Below are 9,274 nucleotides of genomic sequence, written 5' to 3'. Positions count from 1 at the left end.
TCTGAAATAACTCTCATCACCATTCTCCATTCCTTCCACATAACCAAACCACCTCAAATCCATCTACCCGGACCTTTTTAAAACTTTCAAATATCTCCTCAATGCTTCCACATTATTTTTTTTTTCTCTGTAGCTTCCAATACTTTCCTTTCATTCACATTCAACGTCCATTCTTCACTTTCAAAGGGAGTTAGTTCATTCGCATCTTACAAATATACATAGTGTACTTATACATTCAATATTTACACATAAATCTTATAAAAATACACATATATACTGTATATATGTATTATATACATATTCATATATATACATATACTGTACATACATACATACATACATACATACATACGTGTATATATATATATATATATATATATATATATATATATATATATATATATAATTCACATTACATGTAATTGAAAACTGCTCTAATAAAAAACTTACCATGTTTTTGAAAGCTATATCTGTACGAGTAAAATACGTTGTGTTACTTTTACCATTTTTATAAACATTTAATACCAAAACTCTGCAAGTGAAATACCTTAGACTCTACCATCTCTTCCACCTATATAATAGTCTTACAATAAAACTGAATCTTACAACAAGAACGAGGGATTTCTTTGAGTGAGTTATTTGTATCTATCTGGCGTAGAAACTCGCTAGAAGTAGTCATCGTAAAACGGTTGGCTAACTTGGCCTTCAGCGCGCGAGAACTCTCTCTCTCTCTACCTCTCTCTCTCTCTCCCTTCGCTCTGGCAGTAGGAAATGCCTTCTGACATCACACCACAGCGGCAAATCCAGCAGAGGAAGGTTCGATTTCACCACGTTTTGTGCTTCGTACGGTCTAAGAGCTTACAAATTTTATATTATTCAGTTGGAAATTCAAAGAACCACACACACAACATGCATTAAAAAGTTATTCATTTAGCAAAAATGAAAATTAAGTATAATTTGCAGCTTAATAACTTGAACAAAGTAAAACATCGCGATTTTCAGTCCTTGCTATCATCACAGTTGCGTGTGCTGTATTGGTATTTTTCCACTCCCTGCAATGTTCCCAAATGTTTGTCAACAACATAACAATAATTTTGTTTATATTACTAATGTTATATATCAGACCAAATTCTGTTTCTACATAAGATAAACTATATCATTTTCTATATCAAACTTGCATTCTGAAGCGCATATTCTGACCTCACTAATCAAGAATTGGATAGCATCTCTGACTAAAGCAGAAAGATTGGATTGTTTTCGTCAGTTCAAGCTTCCATTTGCCATTTATTTCATCGTCTCTTATTAACTGCTTCAATATAGAACTGGGCAGAATTTTACCCTTACTGGTTCGATATAGAACAAAACAACAATTGTTATCAGAGGGACAAAGCTCTGTATGGTAAACTCTTCCCTTAAATTGCTAGAGCAGAGCATTTCTGTACAAAGATGTTTTTCATGTTAACTAGCTAAATTTACAGTACAGACTCGACTTTATATATTAGTCAACAATCATGGTAAACTCTTCCCTTAAATTGCTAGAGCAGAGCATCTCTGTACAGAGCTGTTTTTCCTATTAATGAGCTCGACTTACAATCCAGATTCGATATATATTAGTCAACGATCATCGGGAAAAAATCCTATCTTATCTTTTCACTTTTCAGAAGTCACATCCCGCGAAAAAAATTCAAAATTACCATTTCCATATACATAGTAAGAAATGCTGACTCATGGATAACCCCATCTTCAGACATCTTATGTAGCATTACCTGCTTCAATGCCTGCTTCAAGCACCTACAAGGAAGGCTAATCAGTAGCAGACTGATCCCACCAACAAACACTGCGTCATTCACCTTTCAAATACACGCACTCTCGGTACCTAGATGAAGATACCCTTCTGCTGCAATAGATCTTTTAAACCATCCACCAAGCAAAATAAGTACACGGTATGTACAGAATAAGGCACTGTAAACCTCATATCCATACAGAAGTGAAGATGTGAAGATTCTCATATAAACAACGGATCAACTCCTCCCTATAGGAAGTTAAACCAAATTTTCTAAGCAGACCTCTTCCTGTGTTTGAGGTGCACTTAATAACCCAGCCATGAGGAGGTCAAATGGAATTCTTCAAACTTACTACCAGTTCTTATCAAAATAATGACCTGGCTTCTATTATTGCTGCTGGCTATTTAAAAGGATTTTTCCTCCCTCAAAGGGTTCACAACCATAAACTGGTCACTTCTCTGCCTTGAAATATGGTCGAACCATTATCATTTACTATGGACAAATAGACAAGGTTTAAATGGTAGGTTTCCCTTATGAGTATTTTTAATATCAATAATAGGTAAGATAATGCGGTGGTGACTGACATATGGAAATCATTATATTAAATGCTATTCATTTTATATTAAATTATTAACCTGTAAAGACTTACTTTCTATATAACTTTGAAATATGAAAATATCTGCAAGTAGTTCAGCAGCTATTCACCTGGACGTTAAAAAGAAATCTTTTGGAATATAAAACCTCTTTTAACTTCAACGTGACCTATGGTGATCTATTGCATAATAGCTCTTTTGAGCTCTAGAGAGACTTAAGAAAGATTCAAAGCTTTGAAGAGAAAATACCAATGGTCAACTACATGAGTGCATCTTTAATATATATATATATATATATATATATATATATATATATATATATATATATATATATATATATATAGTTTTTAAAAGACATTGGAAAGACATTTACTGTATTTTCGAGAGAAAAAAAATTCCAGATAAAATCACACAAAAATTACGAACATCGTGGACACGGAACTAAAGCCGATCCTATGAATGAATAATTAAAATATAATTCCAAAGGAAAAAAAGAAGTGTTTTATGAAAACCGAAAAAAAAAACTAATTAAAACCAGTATTTTAAGTATGAAAACAATATGCATAATCTTTATTCTACAATGTGGGTATTACTGGAACTGCAAACTTTCAGGAAATATTACCCCAATTCCAAGAATTTGATAATAGAAGGGCTAGATGTATTATCTAAGGTAAAAGCGTATTTTCAATACATAAATACATTATATATATATATATATATATATATATATATATATATATATATATATATATACATACATATATATATATATATATATATATATATATATATATATATACTGTATTATATATATACACAAATATACATACATATATATACATATATATATATATATATATATATATATATATATATATATATATATATATAAACAGTATATATCACCATGCTAGCCAGTGCGGGTTTTCGATGGTGGGAGATTTTCGTCTGATCGCTCACAGCAAACCAACCTATTATGGGTGGCCCTGAATAGTACATCTCTGCTGATCATTGTGATACACAAACCCTTTCACCACGTAAAGGTATCCCTACTCAGAAATGGCGCTATATATATATATATATATATATATATATATATATATATATATATATATATATATATATATATATATATATATATATTTGCAGAAGGCTCTGACCTTTAGGCTTTAGGTGAGAATCGCTCCTGAATGAATAATGGCGTATGCTATACTGTACACACACACACACACACACACACACACACGTGTGTATATATATACATATATATATATATATATATATATATATATATATATATATATATATATATATATATATATATATATAAAAGAGAGAGACAGAGAGAGAGGGAGAGAGAGAGAGAGAAGAGAGAGAGAGAGAGAGAGAGAGAGAGAGAGAGAGAGAGAGAGAGAGAGAGAGAGAGAGAGAGAGAGAGAGAGAATATATTAAACTGTTTACCTTATCTGGGATGGCTCTAGTAAAGGTAAGGTGCCATTCTTTGTTGTCAGGTCACCAAGGAAAAATCCTTGTAAAAAAAAAATCCCCAAAAGACCCTTCATAACCCACTAATGAACACAAAAGTCTCATATACGGAAACATACATATTTACTTGAAATGGAATTAAATGCCTTTAGCGAGTATCGGAAAATATTACAAACTAAAATTTATGTAAAATCGTTATTCTCTCAAACTACCATGTGGTTGATTTTCACAATATTTATCTGCAAAAACACCATGGTTTCATGAATGCTTGAAACACACACACACACACACACACACACACAGAGAAAATAACAAATAACCTTTACAGTCCTTCCTGACATTTTCATCTCCAAACCTTCAAAATATATCAGCAGGGTTTATAATAAAAATTTCATATTTTATGACTTGTCGAAAAAGTATGAAATGCAGTAAAATGGCAATGTAAGCTTTTTCATAATACATTATCATTAACGAAAAAGTAAAAACCGCTAAGAGAGAATCACAATTCAATAAAAAAAGAATCTATTTAATAATATTCATACTTTAAACAAATAAACTAGAAAAGCAATCCGAGTGCAAACCTCCACCACGGCAGCTTATTTCTCGAAAGCAGCTTGCCTTTCACAGATTCAATAAACTGCTAGCCTGTATGACCCGTGGGGTCGAAACAAGTTTGAGGTCTGTGACAATCATGTGCGAACTTGGATTCAAGGTCAGGGTAATTAGGTTGACCTTTTGCTCGACCTTGACCTTTGAGCTAGGACTTTCCAAATTGAATCACTTCCACATCTCAGCAAAGCAATTAATCCCTAAAAGTTTCACTATTCTATGGGTAAAATGGGCGAAAACATAACCTCCTCCCAACTTCGTTAGAGGAGGTAAGAATTAAGGTAGTTGTATATAATATATATATATATATATATATATATATATATATATATATATATATATACATGTATATGTATATATATACAGTATATATATATATATATATATATATATATATATATATATATATATATATATATATATATACATTATATGTATGTATACAGTATACATATATATGTATATGTATATATATACAGTAGATATATATATATATATATATATATATATGACTTAGTAGATAAAACCTTTGGATTACTGCTCATCCACAACCAACCATTCCACCCACCTGTAAGTGGACACTAGCATCTGATAGGGTCATATATATATATATATATATATATATATATATATATATATATATATATATATATATATAAAATTTATACATATATTATATATATAATATATATATTTGTGTGTGTGTGTGTATGTTTGTGTTTATGTGTGTGTGGTTTCACAACTTCCGTCATAGTCCCTTACAATGCAAGATTTCTACAAAGTCAACCGAGGAAAAACACCGATTGTGTATGAAATTCTCAAAATTAAAGGTTTTACCTCGTTACCTACTAAGTATGTTTTTAAAATCAACGTCATCAAATATAAAATATCTTGGTTGAAAAAAAAAAAAAAAAGATAAGTAATGAGCTGGCCAATTACCTATATAATTTTCCAATTTCTTAGGAGACATATACAGTATATGGTATCTACACTGAACAACAAATTATAAATAATAATAGGTAGTAGGTTGGCCACGGTACCAGCCACCCGTTGATATACTACCCCTAGAGAGTTATGAGGTCCTTTGACTGACCAGACAGTACTACATTGGATCCTTCTCTCTGGTTACAGTTCATTTTCCCTTTGCCTACACATACATCGAATAGTCTGGCCTAATCTTTACATATTCTCCTCTGTCCTCATACACCTGACAACATTGAGATTACCAAATAATTCTTCTTCACCAAAGAGGTTAACCACTGCACTGTAATTGTTCAGTGGCTACTTTCCTCTTGGTAAGGGTAAAAGAGACTCTTTAGCTGTGGTGAGCATCTCTTCTAGGGAAAAGGAGACTCCAAAATCAAACCATTGTTCTCTGGCCTTGGGTAGGGCCATAGCCTCTGTACTATGGTTTTCCACTGTCTTTGGTTAGAGTTCTCTTGCTTGAGGGTACACTCGGGCACACTATTCTATCTAATTTCTCTTCCTCTTGTTTTGTTAAAGTTTTTACTTTATATAGGTAATGTTTAGTTTAATGTTGTTACGGTTCCTAAAGTATTTCATTTTTCCTTGTTTCCTTTCTTCACTAGGCTATTTTTCCTGTTGAGGCCCCTGGGCTTTTAGCATCCTGCTTTTCCAACTAGGGTTGTAGCTTAGCAAGTAATAATAATAATAATAATAATAATAATAATAATAATAATAATAATAATGGGTTATGATGCTAAAGATTAACATCAATCAACATTACACATTACAATTCATATGAAAATAACTTACGACATGATGAAATGATAATTGCCACATGAAGTATTAAAATAAATATTATTTACCTAGAATTCTTACAACTTAAAAATTTGAAACACAGGAACAAAACAGGGACGGGAAAGTTTCGATGTGTCATTTAAATCAGTGCAGAAGAGCAAGGGCAAAAGTATATCATACTCACTCTATGATCCAACAAATATCAGAGCTCAGAAGGGCTTCAAACTACTATTGCATTTGAGTCAAGAAACGTTCATATGTGCAATAATTGTATTAGTGAGTTGAACATGCTTGAAAAAATCAGGTTAATTTTCCCTTGACACACACACATTATATATGTATGTATGTATGTATGTATGTATATATATATATATATATATATATATATATATATATATATATAAAATATATATATATATATATATATAAAATATATATATATATATATATATATATATATATATATATATATATATATATATATATATATATATATATATGGCAAGCTTTTGGTAAACAAATGATATTATGAAAATTAAAATGCCACCTCTAAGTTTAATCAGTATTAACTTATGCACCAGAAACTTGGAGCCTTACTACAGCCTTAGATCATAAGCTAGTTACAACTCAAAGAGCTTTGGAAAGAATAATGATGGGAATAACACTAAGAGACAGAAAAAGTAACATGGATACTATAGCAATCTAACTTAGAGGATATTCTGACATGTTAGAAAAAGAAATATATATGGGCAGGACATATAATGAAAATGACAGATAATAGCTGGACATTAAGAACAACAGAACAGGTCCCTAAAAATTGCAAACGAAGCAGGTGAATGAAGAGAAGACGATATTGACGAACTAAGAAAGTTTGTGGGTGTTAACTGGCATAGAAAGATCATAAGCAGACGCAAGTGGAAGGATGTTTGAAGCCTTTGCCCCACAGTGAACTTGTAACGGATGATGATGATGATTATATGTGTGTGTGTCATCTCTGATTGGGGATATCTTAACATGGTGAAAGGGTTTGCGTACCGCCATGATCAGCAAGCCTGTGCTAGTCAGGGCCACCCATACTAGGTTGGTTTGCTGTGAACAACCAGGTTATAGTCTCCCACCATCACCAATGGCCAGAGTGGTGATGAAAACTGGCCAAACCCCAGATATGAATAAAAACAATGTCTGAGGCCTTTGTCCAACAGTGGTCTAGAAACAGCCTCATTTATTGTTATTGTATGTATGTATACATAAGTGTACATGTATATTATACATTATAATATATATAAATACATATATATATATATATATATATATATATATATATATATATATATATATATGTGTGTGTGTGTGTGTGTGTGTATATAGATATGTGTGTGTCTGTGTATGTGTGTAACATATATAAGTTGAGCGTAGTACAGTAGTACAAGATATGTTCTAGAAATTTCAAATGTTATGATAAAGTTAACGGTAACGCAGCTGAACCGATACTGAACTTACGTCCTATGTCCATAACACTTAGGACAGTTATTTTATCCATATTTTCAGAGTAGGATAATCATAGCAATATCAAATGATTATTTATTAAATAACCAGATTAAATACTTTACAGTGAGCGTGTACCTTCATTGTAATATATATCAAGATGGAAGAAACTCAGTTTACTTCTCTCGACTAACATCCTGTGAATGTTAGGGGGCCGAAGTTAAACGCAAATTATCTATTTCTAACTAACTTTATATATATGCAGTATATGTGTATGTATATATATATATATATATATATATATATATATATATATATATATATGTGTGTGTGTGTGTGTGTGTGTGTGTGTGTGTAATAAGTATCTGCGTTATGAAATACTTCGGACATAAAATGCGTTTTCATCTAGAGTTGGAATTTGATCACACAGTATAAAAAAAATAAATTCAATACATGAATGTTTGCTAACTACCTTGTACTGAGGATGGTGCGTTTTATAAAATATCATTGTCATACATCCAAGGTAAGAACAATACATACATACATACATACGCATAATAATTTGTAACAAATCGAGAAATTAACAAGTGAAAATGCCACAAAAGCTTTCGTCTTCATTTTGAAGTTCGTACTCTTGGTTCCACGGTGTATTTGCAATTACGTAACCCAACGAAATTGCAAAATAACACGGCCCACGAAGGTTATACGATACCAATACACATGACCATGTATCAGGAGAACATGTATCGTACCCACAAACATGTTCCACAGGGCACAAATACGTTGTACATCTAGATCACGATGTTCCCTGTACAACACCCTGGGAAGTTAAGGCCGCACCCAACGGTGCCTCCCGTGCAGGAAACACCACCACACCACATTGAAGGTGTACACCGCTGCACCATCCGATAGTTAGAGCCGTGTACATCGGAATGATTCTCAAAGGGTGACAGAGTCGCATTTCGTTAATATTCAAGACTATTGCTACATACGGCGAAGTACACTTTGGTCAAATACAGTAATGCAAAGAGGGGGAAAGGGGGGGACATAGGAATACGCCTATAATTACTCCCAAATGAAAATGCGTTTAAAGTACGAGGTTCCTTCTTGTTCTACAACTGGTTGGACAATGATTGTCGAGTATCGGTTTAAATCTCAGCGCGACTGCATTTAAATGCCCCGGGCAGTCAGCTGATCGGCTCTTTGACATGGAAACCCCCTCCATACAGCCGAAAAGCGCCAGAGTTTGAAAACGTAGCGATGGGCCAAAACTTTTGTACGCTAAGGGACGAGGGAAAGGTCTTCGCCAAGGACTGCCTCATACCTTACCTACGAACTACCGAAAATAGTCAAACCTATGGAAATTTAAGTTTAACAAAACAACTAATAGTTTCGTTTGCTTCTTTATTAAACTTTATATTTTCAAATATTATAAATGTAGATAGCGGACATGAAGAAAAAAAAATTTATATCATCCAAGCCGAACAAGGTCTTGCCGAGCTACGTGTAGTGTTGCCATCCCAGTGCGAACGATAGAAGTTCGCCTTGGATCGCCAC

This window comes from Palaemon carinicauda, chromosome 44 (genome assembly GCF_036898095.1).
Source record: "Palaemon carinicauda isolate YSFRI2023 chromosome 44, ASM3689809v2, whole genome shotgun sequence".
Lineage (NCBI taxonomy): Eukaryota > Metazoa > Arthropoda > Malacostraca > Decapoda > Palaemonidae > Palaemon > Palaemon carinicauda.
The sequence above is the reverse complement of the archived record's forward strand: the minus strand, read 5'-3'. Positions refer to the sequence as shown.